The following is a 22,532-nucleotide window of genomic DNA, read 5'->3' on the forward strand; positions in this document are numbered from 1 at the left end:
CATTCCCTACAGTGAACCACCCTATAACCACTCTCAGTTGTGTATCCCTGCATGCACTACCCACTGCACACACACCCCACCCAGCTCACCAGGCAGTAATGCATGGCCAGCAAGTAGTACTACCAATCCCACAATCCCCCAGCATACACCAACCAAAGGTGGAAGGACAACTCCCAACCCACAGGGAAAGCAAGAAATGCTGAATTTGTGACAGGCAATGACTGTAACAAATCTTTCACATGTACCCCAGCTAATGTCAGCTAATGTCAGGAACGAGCATGTGCCACGGCAACCCAGTCCATCACCAGAAGATACCCTCAAGATATCCCAATCTGGATGATCTCCCTGGTCCATCTGGCACCACTGGTCAGTCAGCTTCCACATCCCACACCCAGTCCACCACAGGGCCCCCGATCCGACTCCAACACCACAGCAGCCGCCCAACATCCCCAAACCTCAGTTCTCAGGACATGTCGATCACTTGTGTGCCCACCTGTACAGGGACCCGGGTCGACACCACACAAGCAATACGATGAAGGTCCTGGTGTAGGTGGGAGTGGGCACACCGTTCAAGGGACACAGGCACAGGGGGCCAGGACCAGTGGGAGGTTAGTTGTGCACCAGGGGAGGCCCATCTGAGGGAACTGACTACCCAGGAGGCACTTACACATGTCCTGGGGGCCTACCAACAATCCTAGGACAGGATGGGCCAGGTACTTACCATCTTGCAGGAGAACCAGCGGCTGCAGGGGTTACACCACCAGCAGGTAATGCAGCAGTTGCAGGCCTTAAATGCCAACATGGCCATCATTGCAGGGGTGCTGGGCTATGTTCCCTCCAGGGTGCATGGCTTCGCGTGCACGCACCCTGCTACACTGAAGTGCCCAGAGGATAGAGCGCGTAGGTCACACCACAAACCAGGAGAGTCTTTGTTGTAGCCGCACTTCTTTTACACTAGCGCATGAAAACTATTATGTTGCTTGGGGTGCTGCACTGCAAAAAGGATCAGAGGACCCAGCTGGGAAGGAGATCGACACGTAATTAGCCTGGAGGAGGTGAATATGCACGGGTCTTCACAGGTCTTCTGAGAGATTGAAAAGGATATCTCACTAACGCCACGCCATTCACAGATAGTTTCTGATGTTTGCTTTCCCACTGCCCATCGAACCCACCCCCCAGCACTCCTGAGGTGTGCAAACCTAAATGTCTAGCTTAAGGGAACAAAGCACAGAGAGAGGAAACAGGTGGGAGTTTAGTATAGCGCTTAATGCTGAGAAAGGCCAGTCTCTAAGCACCATTCTAAAAGTAAATAGCAAACCTGACAATGCATTCTCCCGCTGCCCAAAGCTTCCCTGTTTCAGAATTTCATATTATATTATTGCATTGAGACACATTTATCAAAAGTGATAGTTATTAGAAGTGAAGTTTTAAAACATGAACATTGACACATTTAGGACTTGGGCTCTGACACAGTGCCAAAAGCAGGTCAGTATCTTGTGTATCCAGTATGTGGCCTACATTCGTCTTACACGTTGAGCAACATAGTGGTGGGCGAGTCAACAAATTAACAAGGATAGCAGAGTCCAGTCAAGGGTAGGCTCATACAACAGACATTAAGTCAGAATGGGATAAGGTGTCTTTAACCTTCAATAAAGTGTATTTCTTTAACACATGGAAGCTTTCCACCTTAGTCAGGGCCACTGGAACTATGCAGCAGGGGAGGATCAAATTATGTGGCAGGGTTGAGTAAACTATACATCAGGAAAAGGCAAATTATGCTGCAATATGCAGGGCATTTTGTGATACTATTACTTCATTATTTTGTCATTTTTTAAGCTTGTTAACACTGTCTGGACCTTAGTTGAACCTCTTTAGTACCAGTTTAACATCCAACTATAGCAATAAGCTACAGACAGATGACCAGTCAACCTTTGCAAAGGGTCTTTCACTGTGCAGCAAAATGTGTCTCAGCAGCTTTATTAACTTTTGAACGGTTTGAGCTGAAAACATTTTTTTTGTTAAAAACTACAGATTATGCGGCAGAGGATGGATTATATGGTAAATGCAGCAAATCTACAATTATGCGTAACTTGCTGATGCTGCACAAGTTGCAGAACTCCAGTGGCCCTGACACAGTGCATCAGATGGTTTTACAGTATTTATTAAAAGTGAGTTTTCAAACATGCACTGCAAAACCTTCCTGCCCTTCCTGATGACAATGCTGTTAGCACACTAGGAGACAAGTGAGTTGTCATGTGTACCTTATACATGGACTAGATTCTTATTATAAATACAACAACATTTTAGGTTATTAATTCAAGAGGCTTTTGTACAGGGCACACAGTGAATGGGCATATTCAAAATTGTTCTTCGATGTTCTAATGAACAAAAAGGAGGTTTGGTGAAATAAAATACTTACCTTTGATCACACTATTAGGTTAATAAGGGAATCTGTGATTGATCCCAGATTTTCCAGTTTCACACTGCAATCTGACTACTAGATCCGTATCTCTGACATCAAAAGTTAATACTTTGTTCGTAATTCTTGAAAGATGAGATTAGAGAGCATAAAACAAGCAGAATTCACATTGTATTTTTGGCATGTTTACAAAGCATACATCTTGAATCTCTCACAAGGATATAAGCATTCTTCAGAACAGAAACTACCTGCTAAAAACCTTTTTTTTAGCACAGTGAAATTGTCAGAGGTTTGAACCCTGTTTCCCGTGTGACATGGTAGGCAGCTATAGGTACGAGGCTACATTGCCTCCTGCAAAGGTTTGGCTAATTTTGGGCTAAAGGGTCCAAGAGGACTTCGAGCTGACCCATCACTAGGCACCTGGATCAAGCTTTTAGTGGCACGCCCACCCCTAGAGCAACCTTATACACTATTAAATCAAACAAAGCAGGATTATATACAACACTCATCCTGGACTCACATAGCTGAACGTGCTATCGTATGTATTAATGAAGAAAAAGGAGGCTCAATTAAATAAAATATTTGCACAGAATCACACAATTTGGTGAAATAGGGAAGCTGAGATTGAGCCCAGGATTTCTAGATCCACATTGTGCAGTTCAGCCACAAAATGGATGTTTCTTCCTCTTGCCTGCTTTACAGTAGAGTACTGCTTTGTTTTGAACTCTTCGTGCATGAGGTTAGAACATTTTGTCAGGCAGAAACCACATAATAGCATGGCTCATTTTGGGCACCAGGATCCAAGAGGACCTTGATGACGCAGAAAAAGAAGGTCCGACATATATTCATACATATCGTGTAATCAAAACGTATAATGTAGTGTGACTTTAGTAAAGAAAATAATATACGAGGGAGATTGTGCCCTCGGGGTAGTTCGCCATCATTGTAAACAAGCTTTATTAATCATGAAGTATTGAAAAATGTAGTAATCCGTCATAATTGCAAATGTATGCCATGATTTTCTTAGTTGAAACTGTTTCGCTTAGCTTAAATTTAGTAGAGGCTTTGGCCTAGTTGCCTGGTCTCAAATTCTAACTGCGTGGCTTTTTCCTTGAACTAATGAAACATATATTCTTGCTTGAAGTTGTATTTTTCCAGTAGAGCTGACTAATACACTTATCTCCAAGGTTTCGTACTAGGCCGGTTTCATCCCCTTTGATACAAGGTCAGTCTCTGCAGGTGCGGACAATGAAGGTACAGATAGTAAAATAATTGGCAAACCATGTTACAACTTGTGTTCCAAGGCTCCAAGGACAGTGTATGCATAAATGAGCGCTAGTAAAAAGACAATTTTCATTGGACAATTTGAAGCCAACCTATGAACCCTCCAATGGAAGACCCTGCAGAATTTGGAATGTTTCTTACTTAAACCCACTGGACAAAGAGAAGTCAGCCATTTTTTCCTTGATGCCAGTTTGAAGCCAGATGCCAGACTCCATTTTGGACGATACCCTGATGCCCTTTTCTCTATCAGAGAGAAAGAGACTTTAAGAATTCTCACCCTAGAGACTTTAACTTTGATTTGCCCCGTCTTGCCCATGAAGTAACTTTGCCCCATTCTCCTTGTCGCTGCAAGGGAGCTTGCCCTTAACTTTGCCCCTTTGAAATTTGTCCCATGCTGATCGAACCGGTACCTGAAGGACGAAGACTTTTCTTGAATGCTGATTGTATTTGGTAAATATGAAAGGATAAATGTATTATGCATTGTGTTTTTCCTTTTAGGTACCAACTGCTATTTTGATAGGGCCCCAGCTAGAAGTTTTCCAAATTTGTGTTGACTAAATTCGTTTTGCATGAAGTCCCACATGCCAATGCTAATTAGAGGTTAGTCGAGGTATTCATTCTATGCATCATGCTAATTTGAAATCTTGTTATGCTGACCAATGTATGAAATTAGTCAAATACAGTTAGTCATATTAGTAATTTGCATTGCGATAACTGAGTGTATCATTATCCAGATTTTGCGTAGATAGCGTTTCTTCCGCCGTTATGGACAGCCAGTAATGTTCATCTACATATATCATTTGGTTTGGAGACTTATATATATCGTGTTAGCTTTGTTAATATAGGGAAATAAATTCACTAACTTTTAATAAACTGGTGTGATTATTCATGACTGAAAGGTCATGGTGCGCCGAAATACCAACTGTTATTGATTTCTGATGTGCTATATTGATCTATTAATGGAGTACTGACTACCGATTGCAATGGTTATCGATTATTGATCTGAGTGACCCGACTATTTTAGGATGAGGAGAGCCCGACTCGGTTAAAAGATTCACCGACCTCCAACGTGTCCAGGTGCAGCTAAATTATAAGGGCTGGACGCGTTATCAGTAGATGGTAGCAGAGATTGATGGTTTAGCCCTTTGGGACCCCATCCGAACAATAGACAGGATCAAGTTAGAATTTTCTTTGATAAAACAAGTTGGAGGGATGATGATGCCCTAAGTCCCCAATGACTTTCCCGGAATCTCGGAGCTTGCGAATGGAGGACATGGAGGTGTGAGAATGTTTTCGGCGTTTCTAGTGACGGTATGAGAGAAGTTAGGGTTTTGCGCTAGCACAGCTTATTGCCGCAGATTAATTGAGAAGTTTGTGAGGATTATAGGGGGTTAAAAGATATTAGAGGAGTGTTACTCCAAAAGTGTGAGAGTAGGGAAGTCGTCGAACTTCACGTGTGTGTAGCGCTTTGTGCAGAAAAATTGTCCACGTGGTTGTTGATGTTGAGACGGGCCCTGCGAGGTCAAGAGACTCCGGAGTATGTTGAAAAGTGTATGAGACACTTGTTTGATGTTGTGATCTGGTCGGTTTAATAGGTTGATCGGGCGTGGTCAACAAGTCAGTATGAATTTTGAGGAATGAAAGAACATTTTTGACTTTGAGATTTGACGAATTCTAAAGTGCACTAGAATAGTTCATTGATCAGTCGAGAGTAAAGTTTGCGGGTCAAATTTTGCTTGCGAAAGCGGGAAACCGAGAAAGATGGAATAGCTGCCGAGGCTAGTGAAAAATCCCTAAGGTTTCTAAAGCGATTGTATTACCTTTCCTGTAGTAAACCGACAGATTCGTATTCTTCTTTTTGGTTAGTGCTTGCGTTATATTGCAGAAATTAGTTTGTGAGTTAAGACGAACGAAAGAGGACAAGCCGCGGGACTTTGTCAGCCGCAGTGTGTGAGTGTGACGTCACTAGGAGCCGCGCTGGGATAGGTCGGTTGGAGAGAAGGGTCGCGCACGGATTGGACACAGTCCGTGAAGCGCAACTGGTAGGGAAGAGTATTCTGGGAATTAAAGTCACTTATTAATTACACATTTTAAGAAAATAAAAGACGGGAAGATGACATTTTTCTAAGCATTTAAGAGTGCCATGAGGGGAGATGTTTATATTAAAGCAAATGTAGGAGAAGAGACACCGCCTGAGGGTACACCAGCTTACATTGTCATTGAAGAAAAGGGTGTAGCACCATGTCTTTGGTTAAAACAATGGTGTAAATTAACAGAGAAACATGGAAGTGTAGCGTTCCCTATCCACGGGTCGTTTAATCTAAGAGTTTTAGAAAATCTGAGATTTGCGCTATACGACATGAAAGTACCTCCAAGACCAGCACAGTTTGAGGCACTAGCAATTTGGGAGCTAATGGCTAGAAACCAACAACAAAAGAAATTTGAGACAAGAATAAGAAAAGTAGAAAAGACACTAGCGGATGCTAGATGGGACAGCACACAAAAGGTTTGGAGATCAGATGTTTTGCAGGGGATTAAATTGTTTCCAGCGATTACTGATGAAGCGGAGACGGAAGGAAGGAAAGCCACACATAAGACAAACAGGAGTCAGTCCAGAGATAGAGAGAACAATAGAAACTCGAAAAGGGGAGACGAGTCAGATGATGAGGAGTTCATTATACAATTGCTGAATGATCCCCCGCCACCATATGTAGAAAGCGAAAAAGGCTCAAGCATCAGTACTGCCCCTCCAGAACCAATACAGGGTAATGTAACACCGAACTTGAGAATATCTCAGAGGCCGAGTAGTTCCGACATGCCTTTCTCACCACAAATACCACAGGTTCAGAGAATATACCCAGACGTGCCTAATTTGAAGCCTGCTGATAATTATCAGCCACAGGTTCAAAGGCACTGCTGTGATGAGCATAACATGGGAATGACTTCAAATTCAATGGCGCAGGGAGGACAAAACTATCAAAGACCAACATTGATTCAAGCTGAATCAACACAGTTCTCGATGCCTCAAAAGCAGACACAAGAAGTGCGAGCAATAGAAAGCCAGTTAAGCATGCCAGCAATGATGAACCACAATGTGGGGATTAACAGGCCACAGAGTTCGGGGAACAGACAGAATCCAGACGCGATATATCTGCCTATTACTGTAGGTCCACCAGCACCACTGTACATACAGGCAAATTCAAGCACAAGCGACCAGGGGTTAATGATACAGAGTGGGACAGGGAGAAGATGCATAGAAACCACTCCAGAAACAACTCCGATAGCGACACTGCCAAATGGATCTGGGTCCTTGTCGGAATTTAGTCCAATTCCAATTTTTGCCCCATCAACCGTGGTAAGGTCACATCCACCACTATTAGTACTGTTAACCTCAGAGACTGAAACATTACAGAAGCCATCAGTAGCAGTTGATGTAACCGCTACGCTGATGGGACTGAACGCGCAACAGTTAACGCAATGGTTCAACAGCCTGAACTCCCCACAGAGTACATCCAGCGGGAAGGGAGAAGAATACCTGAATAAAATAAGGTTGGGTATGGAGGCAGATGAACTGGTAGAGGGAACAATGGGTTTGAACAGATTAGAATCATACACAGAGGAAGAACTAACATACATGTGCCCTAGGATTACAAGAGAAGTAAGCAGCATACATAAGAAGTTACAAGAAATTGCAGACAGAAACGAGATCGATATAAGTAAGACTAAACACCTGAGCAGGAGTTACAGGTTAGACTTCGAGACAAAAGATTTTGAACACATGAGATCCGCAGGAATGAAAACACACCTTAAAGAGATACTGCAGAATGCACAGGTCTGGAGATGTTTAGACAAGTGGGAAAGCAGGTGGGTTAAGAAAAAGGACAAAAAGAAAGAAAATACTCCAGAGCGGAATGAGAAAAAACAACAGAATGACGATCTGATAACTATGTTACCAATGAGAGAGACAGCAGGGGGAAAACTTGTACATGTACCATGGCACAGGTGCGATATTCAATCCTTTACGGATGACTTTCCCACATTGAGAGAGAAGCCGATTGAGTGGTATCAACAGACGGATAGATTTGTGAAACTCGCGAAATGTCTCTGGGAAGGCTTGAATACCCTATTTGAGATTGTGGTTCCGGCAGATTTGTGGGAAGATTGTAAAAGGGCTGTAGGTTGGCCGACGAGTGAACCAGAGAGAGACAGGGACACAGGTGCGCCATCACCCACGGTAATGAGCTTATACCATAAGGTGATCGAGCACTTGAAAACCAAGGTTGCGTCGAAAAATGTGGATTGGCAGAGGATTGACAGAACAGTCCAAGAGGTTAAAGAGTCTATACATGCGTACTACAAGAGATTGTTGAAGGCGTTTAAAAATTACAGTGGCACGGAAACGATTGAGCCAAAGGACATGCTCCATTTTGTGTTCAGGTTCGTGGAAGGGCTGAGACCCGAAATCAGCCAGATGATTAAATCGCATTTGATTTGTTGGCAGTCAAAGTCGATCGATGAAGTGTTGAATTATGCAAAATACTGCAGTGATGAGATTGAGACAAAGCAGAAAAGACTGAAAGAAAAGGTGATGGTGATGCAGCTTAGGGCAGCCCAGACAGGGTTGCAAGGTTTGCAAGGGTTTCAACAACAAATGCCGCAGCAGCAGGGAAATGCTATGTTTCAGCTGCAGATGAGAGGCAGAATACCGTTATGATTCCAAATGGTATACAGGCAATGAAGAAGGTGATGCCATGTCACACGTGCGGAATCGTCGGGCATTGGAAACGGGAGTGCTCAATGATGGTGCAGGAAGGTGTAGGTCAGCAAAACAATGATGTCAATGCATTCCAGACTATGAGAGGACAGAAATTGAGAGGTCCGAATCCAAATTTTCAAAACAATATAAACCAGATGCAGGGTTTACAACCCATGCAACCGCAACAGGTGCAAATGCCCTGTGTGCAAATGGCACAATTGCAGCCAATGCAACAGCAGTTTCCTATGGTACCTAATCAGAAAATGCAAATACCCTTAGCACCAATGAATCAGCAGCAAGCAATGCTTCCTCAACAGGTCACGGGTCAAGGAATGAATCAAAATGACACAGTACACCAATTCCCCTTACACAGTGAGAATGGAATAAACGATGCATGGGAGAGTGAAAGTTCAGATGAGGAAGGAAATTGTATGCTTGCAGCATCTTTTGAAGTTGATCAAAAGGGTCCGTATGTGGAGGGAAGAGTTATGGGTCATCGCGTTTCATTCCTGGTTGACACAGGAGCTACACGTTCCACTGTCAGGAGCATTGAAGTACCAAATTTGCCACTTTCAGGGAGAACAGTTCAAGTAGTGGGAGTAGCAAATAGGTACCTGACAAACCCAATCACAGATCCAGTTCAAGTCAGAATTGGTAACTATCAAGGGACACATAAATTTGTGGTATGTGACTCAAGCCCGATATCACTGTTAGGGAGAGACTTATTGTGCAAATTGGGGTGTTCGATTATGTGTTCAAACAACGGAATTAAAATTCAGACAAGCAGTGATGGGGAAGAAGAGGACAGTGTAGGAGGGGATGAAATGGAGACTGTCGATGAAGAGTATCCCCTGATTACTCTTTATCCAATGATCACTGAAGCAGACATTCCTGCTGAGTTACAAGAAACAGTCGGAAAGGAAGTGTGGGATATGACAGGGAAAGAGGTGGGATTGGTGAAAGGAGTGGAACCAGTGAAAGTGACTGTAAAACCCAATGTAACCTTTCCCCAGACCCCACAGTACCATATGGCGCAAGACACCCTCATGAAAGTCGCCCAACTCATTGATGAGTTTGTAAAGCAGGGAGTACTGAAAGAAGTGCTAAGCAGTCCATGTAATTCGCCAATCATGGGACTGATAAAGCCAAGTGGAAAGGTCTGAATTGTTCAGGATTTAAGGAAAATAAATGACATAATAATAAAATGTTGCCCTGTAGTACCAAATCCAGCTGTGATAATGTTTCAAGTACCTTGTGATGCTGAATGGTTCTCAGTCATCGACTTGTCACAAGCATTCTTTTCGGTGCCTCTTCATGAGGACAGCCAATTTCACTTTTGTTTTAAATTCCTAGACAGAGTCTACAGTTGGTGTCGAATTCCTCAAGGGTTTTCGGAGTCACCATCATTTTTCAATCAGATTCTAAAGAAAGATTTGGAAGCGTTAGAGTTGCCATTCGAGTCAACCCTAGTACAGTACATAGACGATTTACTGATCGCATCCAAGACAGAAAGTGACTGTACAGCCGACACCATTGCCCTATTGAACCATTTGGGAAGGAATGGACACAAAGTGTCCCCTTCAAAATTACAGTTCTGCCAGAAGAAAGTGAAATATTTGGGTCACCAAATAGAGAAAGGGTCACGAAGAATTATGAAGGAAAGAATAACAAGTGTACTTCAAATGAGTCCCCCAAAGACGAAGAGGGAGGTGAGGAAGTTTTGGGGAATGGTGAGCTACTGTCGCCAATGGATTCCCAACTTCTCAACTCTAGCAAAACCTTTACTGAAACTGACCCAGAAGGATGCGCTGGATGAAATAGAGCTGAAAGGAGATGAGATGGATGCTTTTATTGAATTGAAAGAATGCATGTGCAGGGCTCCAGCTTTAGGTATGCCTGATTACACAAAGCCTTTCACATTGTTTTGTCATGAACGTGATGCATGTTCCTTGTCTGTCTTGACCCAAGCCCATGGTGGCGTAAACAGACCAGTAGCATATTTTTCAGCTACTTTGGATCCGGTCGCAGCAGCACTGCCAGGGTGCCTGCGCGCCGTAGCCGCAGTTGGTATCAGCCTCACTCAGAGTGAAGGAATAGTGATGGGACATCCTTTAACAGTCATGGTCCCTCACTCAGTCGAGATACTTTTGACACGTTCCCGAACACAGCACATGACTGGTGCTAGACTCACAAGGTACGAAACAATGATTCTGGGATCACCTAATGTGCAGCTGAAAAGGTGCACTACGTTGAACCCGGCAACTTTGTTTCCCAGTGAAAATGCCGAAATTGAGAACGCTGAAGACATCGAGCACGACTGCCTTCAGGTGACTGAATTTTGCACCAAACCAAGACCTGATATCAAAGATACCCGATTGGAAGAAAATGATCAAGTTATTTTTGTTGATGGGTCATGTTTGAGAGATGCACTGGGAATATTGAAAGCAGGATATGCTGTATGTACGGTAACAGGTGTTCTGGAAGCCTCATGGCTTCAAGGAGTTTATTCTGCGCAAGTAGCAGAATTGGTAGCCCTTACTAGAGCTTGCCAACTCTCTGCATTGATGAAAGTCACCATTTACATTGACAGCCAGTACGGATTTGGAATAGTGCATGACTTTGGACAATTGTGGTCACAGAGAGGCTTTATGACCTCTGCAGGATCACCAGTGAAAAATGGTGAAAGAATAAGGGAATTGTTACATGCCATCCAGTTACCAGGGGAAGTAGCAGTGGTAAAATGCAGTGCACACTCGAAGGGACAAGACTATGGTGGTCATTCCGACCTAGGCGGGCGGCGGTTGCCGCCCGCCCGTCGGAAGCCGCCTGAATACCGCCCCGCGGTCAATAGACCGCGAGGGGTATTCTGACTTTCCCGCTGGACCGGCGGGCAATCTGATTCAGATCGCCCGCCGGCCCAGCGGGAAAGCGCCTTCCACAAGGAAGCCGGCTCGGAATCGAGCCGGCCGGAGTGGAAGGCGTGCGACGGGTGCAGCAGCACCCGTCGCGCTTTTCAGTGTCTGCATCGCAGACACTGAAAAGCCTAGTTGGGCCCTGTTAGGGGGCCCCTGCCGTGCCCATGCCATGGGCACGGGCACGGCAGGGGCCCCCAGGGGCCCCGCGACCCCCCCTACCGCCATCCTGTTCATGGCGGCTTTCCCGCCATGAACAGGATGGCGGTAGGGGGGGTCAGAATCCCCTCGGCGGCGCAACGAGCTGCGCCGCCTTGGACGATTTTAAGGGGCAGTGGAAAACCGGCGGGAGACCGCCGGTTTTCCCGTTCTGACCGCGGCCAAAGCGCCGCGGTCAGAATGACCAAGGGAGCACCGCCGGCTTGTCGGCGGTGCTCCCGCCCCCGTTGGCCCTGGTGGTAGAGAACCGCCAGGGTCAGAATGAGGGCCTATGTTTCTCTGGGAAATGGATATGCAGATCAAGTCGCAAGGTTTTGCGCATTGAACTGTATATTGCTCAGGGATGAATGGAACTTGATAAATGAGCCAGAACTTGAACCGAGCGAAGTCTTTGCTCTAAAGGTTGTGGATACAATGGATGAATTGAAGTCCTTACAGAATGATGTCAGTGAGGATGAGAAACTCTCATGGACCAAATTGCAGTGTGTAAAGAGACTAGAAGAATTGTGGGTTTCAAGTGAAGGGAAATATGTTCTGCCAAACAGTCTTTTGACACAGTTAGCCAGATATTACCATGGACAAGCCCATCTTGGGAGGGATGCCATGATTAGACTGTTTAAAACTGATTGGTTTAACCCTAAATTCCGTGAAGTTGCTGAAGCAGTTTGCCATCGTTGCGTCATTTGCCAACAGATGAACGCAGGGAAGGGAACCGTAGTAAATTTGAGCCACATTGGAAGAGCAGGGGGTAATTTCAGCAGGATGCAAATGGACTTCATTGAGATGCCTGTGCATGGAGGCTTGAAGTATGTGTTGGTGGTTGTGTGCATTTTTAGTCACTAGATTGAAGCATACCCTGCACGCAGAAATGACAGTCTCACAGTTGCAAAACTGCTCTTGAGAGAGCTAATACCACGTTTCGGATTCCCGATCTCCTTAGAATCAGATAGGGGAAGTCACTTCAATAATGAAGTAATAAAATTGCTTTGTGCAGCGCTGAACATTGAGCAGAAGTTGCATTGTAGCTACCGCCCTGAAGCATCAGGTCTAGTGGAACAAATGAATGGCACATTGAAATCAAGGATGGCGAAAATATGTGCATCAACAAATTTAAAATGGCCTGACGCATTGCCCTTGGTGCTAATGTCAAAGAGAAACACCCCTGACAGAAAGACTGGATTGTCTCCGCACGAGATCCTCATGGGCAGAGCCATGAGACTTCCAGCAGTTCCTGCAAATGCTCTTTTGAATATTACAGATGATATGGTGTTAGACTACTGCAAAGGTCTAGCTGATGTGGTCCGCTCTTTCTCTCACCAGGTGGAGGTAACCACCTTGCCACCGATCCAAGCTCCAGGACACACCCTGAAAGCAGGTGACTGGGTCGTGATAAAGAAGCATGTGAGGAAGTCGTGTTTGGAACCCCGTTGGAAAGGACCTTTTCAAGTGATTCTGACGACTACCACCGCTGTGAAGTGTGCGGGAGTTCCCAACTGGATTCACGCCAGTCACACAAAGAGGGTATTGTGTCCCACAGACGAGGAAGTTGAAGCGCTGAAATCCCCAGTGTCTGATAACAAAGTGCCAAACGCCGAGACAGAGCGAAAAGGAACTAGAAGCGAACAGGTAGAAATAGAGGAGGGTGAAATATTCTCTGAGGACGAAGCAACTGATTCATTTGGGGAAGACCAAGGAGGAGCCACAGAGAGCGACGAAGGTCCGGAAGGTGACAAAGAGCCTGAAACAGCTGAAAGTGACAAAGAGCCTGAAGCAAGTAACAGTGGCAAAGAGCTTGAAACGGGTGAAGGAGCAGGAGAGCCTGATCAGAGGAGGGCTTTCCCCGAAGCAGACGATACGGGAAAAGAAAAGGAGAACCTGATTGACTTCCCAGAAGAAGAAGACAAGACGGAACAGAACGAAGCTGTTCAAACTTCTTCGGAAGAAGTTGCAGGTCCATCAAGTGGACACAGTGCAAAAAGGAGACAAAGCATATCGCCAGTAAAATTAAGAATCAGAGAAACGCTGACCGACGGTGAAGGGCCAAAGGTGAAAGAGAAAAGAAAGGAAGTGTCTGCCGCAATACCAGCACCAAGTGAGGAAAAGGACTTGGCCAAGGAAGAAAGTACCAGCGAGAGAGAGTCGAAGAGAGATGCAAAATTGAAAAGAAAAAGAATACCGAGCAAAAGATATTCCGGTCCGGAGTGGGCATACTTAGCCACTAACGATTGGTCAGACGAATTCGTATCCCTCAGTCTCGAGAACGAAGAGACAGAACTTCACTTTGGTACATGAGGAGTGAAACTCCATGAACTTTACCGAATAGAGACATTGATGATCTGATTGACTTTTCAACCGGCTAAGACATTGCTAACTTGATTGACTTCTGAAACCGATTCTGAGACAACGCTGCTAACCCAAAGAGGCTAAGCTGCTAAAGAAAACTGTGTGGACATTGAACTCGTTCAGCTTTGTAAATATTTGCAAACCCGCTTTGATAAAGTGTCTTCAACTTTCTGATTCTGTACAGATCATGACTAGTTTCACTACACAGGGGCGTAAAATGAAGTGTTGTAAATACATATGTATAGGTCTAATAACCGCATGCGTACTAATCATTGTAGCAATAGTTCTTGGAATGCATGGTAAGAATGAGAATGAGATGAATGATGCTCCTACTTCTAAACCTACTATTGTTACTGAACTAACAGCTCTGAAGAGACTCGAACAAGACGAGAGACACTTGCATGATAAGAAGGAACTTTCATCTAACGTTTTCTATCGCTTGTTGAGTGAGTATGTTGAGACAATGGATGCGAAAGATTGTTATGTGTGTACACAAATACCTACCTCAGTTGTGGAAGGGCTGACATATTACAGCATGCCTCTTATGTATGGAATTACATGTAGTATAATAACATCCAGATTTTATGGTCAAACGTACATTCATTATTTTTACTCAAATTATGATTTCACATTTGCATATGTCCCCATAATAGAGTATCTGAGTAAAATAGCTAGAGATTATTATTTCAAATTAATGAGGGAATTCTTTGAGCCGTTATCACCCTTTCACACAGCTCACGCGCATAGAGAGATCCTTACATGCTTGCTTTCACAAGTAGAGATAAACTTCTTAGACCGCACTGATGATAGGAGGAAAGAAATGAAGGAGGAATTAGAAAGGGAATTACACAAAAGGACATCTGTAGATAACTATGCTTTTGCCGCAATAAAGACACAAGGGAAAATAGCTTTAGATACATTGCACGTAGGGAGATTTTGTATACATAGGCATAAATCATACTATGACACAGTTTTTGTGGGAACGAGTGAATGCAAGCATACGTTTTTGTTTCAACTTAAGTGGACGTTCATGCTGAATGGACAAGACCCAGTTATTCCTGGAATATATTACATTTGTGGACTCAACGCCTATTATCGCCTTCCTAAAGGATGGTATGGGAGATGTTATTTGGGAATAGTGTTCCCAAAGATTTACCAACTGGATGACTTAAAGAAATTTCCAAAGCTGTCTGAATCACATCATGTTCAGAAAAGGGAGACGGTTTCTGGTGTGATATATTTGGAGCTTTGATTCCTTCAGTGGGAGTCATATTGAATTCAATCAAAATACGAAAGTTGTCTACTATTGTGGATAACATGCTGACAAAATTTTCAGGAGCTATAATCCTGATGGATGCTGAACTCGCTGCAGAAAGAGCTATGGGCCAGATGTAGCAAAAAAAAAATTGGCGAGTTGCAAAGTGCGAGTCAATGCGACTCGCAATTTGCAACTCGCAAATTGGTATGCAGTACGGTGTCTCAGACACCGACTGCAACTCGCTATGGGGTCGCAATGACCCACCTCATCAATATTCATGAGGTGGGTCGCAAATTGCAGCCCCATAGCGAGTATAGGCACTCGCAAACATGGAGGCCTGCTGTCGTCAGCAGACCTCCATGTTCGTGACTGCTTTAAATAAAGCAGTTTTTTTTTTTTTAAGTGTAGCCCGTTTTCCTTAAAGGAGAACGAGCTGCACTTAAAAAAAAAAACGAAACCTTTAGTTTCGGTATTTTTTCAGGGCAGGGAGTGGTCCCTTGGACCACTCCCTGCCCTGAAAAAATATTTTGGGGTCCACTCACAAAGTGGAAGGGGTCCCAAGGGGACCCCTTCCAAATTGCGAGTGGGTTACCATCCACTTGAAGTGGATGGTAACTGTGATACCATTTGCGACCGCGTACGCGGTCGCAAATGGTATTGCATACCACTCAGACTTGCAAATAGGAAGGGAACACCCCTTCCTATTTGCGATTCTGAAATGCATATTGCGAGTCGGTCCTGACTCGCAATATGCATTTCTGCATAGCAAAGAGGCATTTGTGGGAAATTGGCTCAGCAACGTTTGGAACGGATTATTACTGAAAATAATAAAGGGAATATTAATAATATTAATTTGTGTATTAGGCTCTTGGGGAATATGGAAAGCTATAAAAATGTTAAAAGCAAGGAACAAAAGGAAAAGAGAAGAGAAAATAGAGAACAAAATGGTGGAAATATATAGAGAAAAATCAAAAGGGACTAAAAGAAAAAGGGAATTGACTGAAGTGCCAAATTACTATACAGAATTTTAATGGAATAAAATTTGTGGGTAGATTTGATGTGATGACATAATTAGTCATCAGAGGAGGGATTGATGACGTGGAAAAAGAAGGTCCGACATATATTCATACATATTGTGTAATCAAAACGTATAATGTAGTGTGACTTTAGTAAAGAAAATAATATACGAGGGAGATTGTGCCCTCGGGGTAGTTCGCCATCATTGTAAACAAGCTTTATCAATCATGAAGTATTGAAAATTGTAGTAATCCGTCATAATTGCAAATGTATGCCATGATTTTCTTAGTTGAAACTGTTTCGCTTAGCTTAAATTTAGTAGAGGCTTTGGCCTAGTTGCCTGGTCTCAAATTCTAACTGCGTGGCTTTTTCCTTGAACTAATGAAACATATATTCTTGCTTGAAGTTGTATTTTTCCAGTAGAGCTGACTAATACACTTATCTCCAAGGTTTCGTACTAGGCCGGTTTCATCCCCTTTGATACAAGGTCAGTCTCTGCATGTGCGGACAATGAAGGTACAGATAGTAAAATAATTGGCAAACCATGTTACAACTTGTGTTCCAAGGCTCCAAGGACAGTGTATGCATAAATGAGCGCTAGTAAAAAGACAATTTTCATTGGACAATTTGAAGCCAACCTATGAACCCTCCAAAGGAAGACCCTGGAGAATTTTGAATGTTTCTTACTTAAACCCACTGGACAAAGAGAAGTCAGCCATTTTTTCTTTGATGCCAGTTTGAAGCCAGATGCCAGACTCCATTTTGGACGATACCCTGATGCCCTTTTCTCTATCAGAGAGAAAGAAACTTTAAGAATTCTCACCCTAGAGACTTTAACTTTGATTTGCCCCGTCTTGCCCATGAAGTAACTTTGCCCCATTCTCCTTGCCGCTGCAAGGGAGCTTGCCCTTAACTTTGCACCTTTGAAATTTGTCCCATGCTGATCGAACCGGTACCTGAAGGACGAAGACTTTTCTTGAATGCTGATTGTATTTGGTAAATATGAAAGGATAAATGTATTATGCATTGTGTTTTTCCTTTTAGCTACCAATTGCTATTTTGATAGGGCCCAAGCTAGAAGTTTTCCAAATTTGTGTTGACTAAATTCGTTTTGCATGAAGTCCCACATGCCAATGCTAATTAGAGGTTAGTCGAGGTATTCATTCGATGCATCATGCTAATTTGAAATCTTGTTATGCTGACCAATGTATGAAATTAGTAAAATACAGTTAGTCATATTAGTAATTTGCATTGCGATAACTGAGTGTATCATTATCCAGATTTTGCGTAGATTGCGTTTCTTCCGCCGTTATGGACAGCCAGAAATGTTCATCTACATATATCATTTGGTTTTGAGACTTATATATATCGTGTTAGCTTTGTTAATATAGGGAAATAAATTCAATAACTTTTAATAAACTGGTGTGATTATTCATGACTGAAAGGTCATGGTGCGCCGAAATACCAACTGTTATTGATTTCTGATGTGCTATATTGATCTATTAATGGAGTACTGACTACCGATTGCAATGGTTATCGATTATTGATCTGAGTGACCCGACTATTTTAGGATGAGGAGAGCCCGACTCGGTTAAAAGATTCACCGACCTCCAACGTGTCCAGGTACAGGTAAATTATAAGGGCTGGACGCGTTATCAACCTTGAGCTGAATCAAAGCCAGTCATCGGGCTTGAACTTGATTTGAGCTTTCAGTGGCTTATTTACTTCTGCCTGAGATCACAAAGTACTAGCCTACGGCAGTCTGCTGAGGGGAGTCAGCCTGTATAAATATGCAGTTCAGCTCAGGGCAAGAGAATTTAGAAGCCCACAGAGAAGGAGCTTCTTAAGTGAGGTAAATAAAGCACAGAGAGATGTCTGTGCCTATGCTTTCTTTTGCAGGGTGCTCTGTTGTATTGGGTATCATGGAGACCTTGTGGTAGGCTAGTGCCTTTCTAAGGCCAGTAGTCATGGTTGGAATATGTCAGTCAATGGTCAGATACAGTGTCAGACATAGTCTAATATGTGACTGACTCATCCCTGGCACTTCTTGCCTTTAAAACATGACCTCGGCTGTGGTGCACAGAGATCTTTCATTGCCGCACACAGAGGAATAAAATTAGAGGGAACATTGGTGCTGGGTGACATGGCTACCATCATGCGTGCGTACACAATACAACACTAGGCCCCTTCCACTAGCCAATCTACACACCAGCCAACAACATCCGCTGCACCTAGTAGACAGGAGAACGTGGCAAAGGACTCACAGGCCACCAGCACCACTCCCTCTGCAGCAGAAGAACCACCCTGCAAACGTTCCCTGCGCCCCAGACAGACACCAGAGACTGTTACCAAGACCCAAACCACCGCCAGGAAATGAGCCTTCCCGGAATGTCTCCCTTGTGTGCCACTGAGTCACCTTGTTCACTTTGGACTGCCGTTGCTCCTTTTCCTATGGCCCCATGGATACTGGACCTGTGCAACAAACCAACTGGGCCACTACACAGAAGTTTTCATCCACCATCATCCCACCCTATTGCACTATCCCATCCTTTTTGGCACTACAATAAACTCCCTTGAACACAACTGAGGTTTCTGTGCTTTACCATACAACAACATGCAATGTTTCAAACTATCTTATACTGTGTAAATGTCCTGTAATGTGTGAAACCATCCAACAAATGTGTGTAATCAGTCTGTAGTCATCACATTAGTACACAGTTGTGACCACACCAACATCTGCAAAAAGGGAAAGCATAAGTGACAGTCAATTGAGGAGTAAAGGTAGTGCTTGGCACAACACAGAAGCCACACAGCACTTAACTGTGGAGGTATGAACAGTAGTACAGTCTTACCTGAGTTTCAGTGGAAGTACCGCTATATCATATGTGTCCTGTTGTCCACATCCTCCTCCTCCTTCTCACTGTCTTCAGTGTCCTCTGCTGCCACAGGTGCATTGTCTTCCCCCTCCTCCTGTAGTTAGGGCACATGGCGTCTAGGTGCCAAATTGTGCAGCATGCAGCAAGCCACCACTATCTGGCAGACCTTCTTAGGGGCATAGTATAGGGATCCACAAGTTACATGGAGGCACTGGAACCTGGCTTTCAGTAGCCCAAATGTACGTTCAATAACCCTCCTAGTACGTCCATGTGCCTCATTGTACTGAATGTCTGTGCCTGTCCTCGGATTCCTGACTGGTGTCAACAGCCAGGACAGGTTTGGGTAGCCGAAGTCACCTGGAAGTAGTGAGGGACATACATTACACATGTAGTATGGCACTGAGTACAACTTCAGGTGGCATACATTGACATATATTGGGTGAAGACTCAAGCTCACCTGTGAGTCACACTCTCTCCCTCTGTAGTCGTGCCATCACCTGTGGGATGCTGCTGTTCCTCAACACATAGGCATCATGCACAGATCAAGGAAACTTGGCAGTGACTTGGGAGATGTATTGATCAGCAAGGTATAGCATCTGGACATTTATTGAGTGGTAAATCTTCCTATTCCTGTAGACCTGCTCATTTGTCATGAGAGGGACCATGGCAATATGGGTCCCGTCAATGGCCCCAATCACATCTGATATGTGTCCCATGGTGTAGAATTCAGCCTTCACAGTGGGCAAATCTCTACTTTGGGGGAATGAGATGTAGCTGCCCATGTGTTTTAGGAAGGCAACCAAAACTCTTCCAAGCACAATTGAAAACATTGGCTGTGACATTCCTGCAGCCAAGCCCACAGTCACCTGGAAAGATTCACTTGCCAGAAGTGGAGCACTGACAGTACCTGTACTGTAGGTGTTATTGCTGTAGTGCTACGGATAGCAGAAATCAGATCTGGTTCCAATTGTTGACACTGCTCAGTAATTGTGGCCCTGCCCAGACAATAGGTGATAATGATATGCCGTTCCTCCAGTGTAGTTAAGTCCACTAGGGGTCTGTACATGGGTGCTTCCTCCTCCTCTGCAGTGGTATGTATCTACGTAAACCAAACATAAGGTGTGTGTGACTACAGGAAGTATAGACTCACAATATAACAATACACTGAGTATGTAATAATGTAGCAGACTGGAATTGTAGTGGTGTGTACCATAGGTAACTATGATGCACATTAAATTGTCCGCCATAGGTACCAGCATTGGGAATCGACAACCCACTGTCCTGTTTGCAGGGACAGGTGGAAGTGACCTCACTCCATCAGTATTTGGTGTCATGGCGGAAGGCGGTCTGCACCGTCGTGCAACTCCTCATTGGTTAACATGGAGGTCTATGGAGCACAGAAACCAATGATGGTCAACACCGGGGGTGACGGTGTTTACAGCTGCGGATGTGACCGCCATTTTCTCTGTCCCACTTCACTTGATTCCTGACTGTAGAGATCAACACCTCCACTGCGTGTGCTGCTGTGTCCTGTGTCTGGAGCCTGCGATGGTCTGTGCTACAGGGGAAGGGGCCCAATACTTCACATCGGACGAGTTTGAGAAGCTTGTGGATGGGGTCCTCCCCTTGTATGGGCAGTTGTATCGGTCCCCAGAACAACAGGTGAGTACCTTATGGGTACATTGGATGTGACATGGCTGTATGAATATGTATGAGTGTGCTGGCAGTGCGTCATTTGGGGAGTGTATTTTTGTTGCATGCAATGTGTATGCAATGGTACTGGTCATGTGTGGGCTCAATGTGGGATGTAAGCAGTATGTAAGCCATTTGTGTTACAGAATGGAGGGTTAAGTTCATGGTTTCCTTCTGGCTGTGTTCCCTATGCAGGTTGGCGCCCATCAGAAGAAAGGGTTGTGACGTGACATTGCAAGGACGTGCAGACCCTAGTGGTCATAGCCGGCGGAGCACCCACTGTAGGAAAAGGTGGGAGGACCTGAGACGCTGGGCCCGGAAGACTGCGGACACCCAGCTGGTGACAGCCTCCTAACGAGGGAGGGGTGCCCTTTGGACCCTGACCCCCCTAAAGGCCGGCATGCTGGCGGTGGCCAATCCTGAGTTGGATGGGTGCTTGAGGACAGCACAGCAGCCACAAGGGGGTGAGTTCACACTGTGTGGTATTATTTTTTGTTGCCTGCCATGGTGTTTGGGTGCAAGGTTCTAGTCAGTGGGTGCTCATTATGCCAGTTTAGCTATTCTTGTGGAGTCCTGCTTAGCAACGTAAGGTGGTATGTTAATTTGGTATTGTCAAGTAGCTGGCATACCATGGCAGACATGGCTTAGTGAGTCCCAGTAGGTGTGCAGATGGTAGTGTTTGGGTTAATTTCTGCTGTTGTTCCCAGGTAATGGTTTGTCATTGTGGTTCATACTGCACAGTGTTAGTCCCAATGAGTGATTGTGATGTGTATGCCATGTGTGCTGTTTTTGATGTAATTGATCCTGTGCTCCCTTTCTTTCTCCCCCTCTCTCCCTCCTTTTCTCATCCTGTCCTTGTGTGCATTAGCAACATCTGGCGAAGGAGCTGGGGCACCAGCGAGTGGGGGAGCTGCAACCCACCAAACCCGGGACACAGAGTCCACCGTTGCCGAGGGGACCAGTGGGTTGGAGGGCGAGGGGAGCACCGGGGGGGAGACAGGAGCTACGACATCTGACTCAGATTCCTCCCTTGACGGAAGCTCCCTGGTGGTTGCGGACCCCTCTGGGACTACCCCAGCTACATCATCTTCCCCCACCCCGTACCAGTACTGCCCTTCCAGTAGCCCCCCCACCCAGTTGCCCGTGCCCACTCACCCAGGAGGGTGGGCGTCTTCTTCACCCTAGGCACCTCATGCCCTGCCCCAGTCAGCCCGGCTGCCCTCAGTGAGTTGACCTCCTGAGATTCATCTCTATAGGGAAGTCAACCATAGTGAATACCATCCAGGAGCTGGTATCCCCAATGCAGCAATGTGATGCCTACCTGGAGGGCATTCACTGTGGCTTGGCTGCCCTACGGATATCGTTTCAGGCTCTGGCCTCCTCTTTGATGGCAGCCAGTGTCCCTGGTTCTTCCGTCCCCCCCTCCAGCTACCTGTTCCCAGTCCCAAAGCCCTCTCCCCCCACCCATCCCTCACACACAATCAAACCAGCATGCACTCAAGACAACAGACAGGACCCGCACAGACAAGCAGAAGCACCACACTTCTCTCCACAAGCACACACACAGCCAACACACAGAAGCACACACAACAACAGCCACTGTCTCCCCTCCTCCTCCTCCCTCACAGTCACACCAACACTCACACCTGCAAGCACTGCATCTTCAGTCCCTGATCCTGCCACCTGCACAGCCTTGCCCAAAGTCACCACAACAGCAGACACGCAAACTACCACCCCATTCACCATATGCGCAGTC

This window comes from Pleurodeles waltl, chromosome 7 (genome assembly GCF_031143425.1).
Source record: "Pleurodeles waltl isolate 20211129_DDA chromosome 7, aPleWal1.hap1.20221129, whole genome shotgun sequence".
Taxonomy (NCBI): domain Eukaryota; kingdom Metazoa; phylum Chordata; class Amphibia; order Caudata; family Salamandridae; genus Pleurodeles; species Pleurodeles waltl.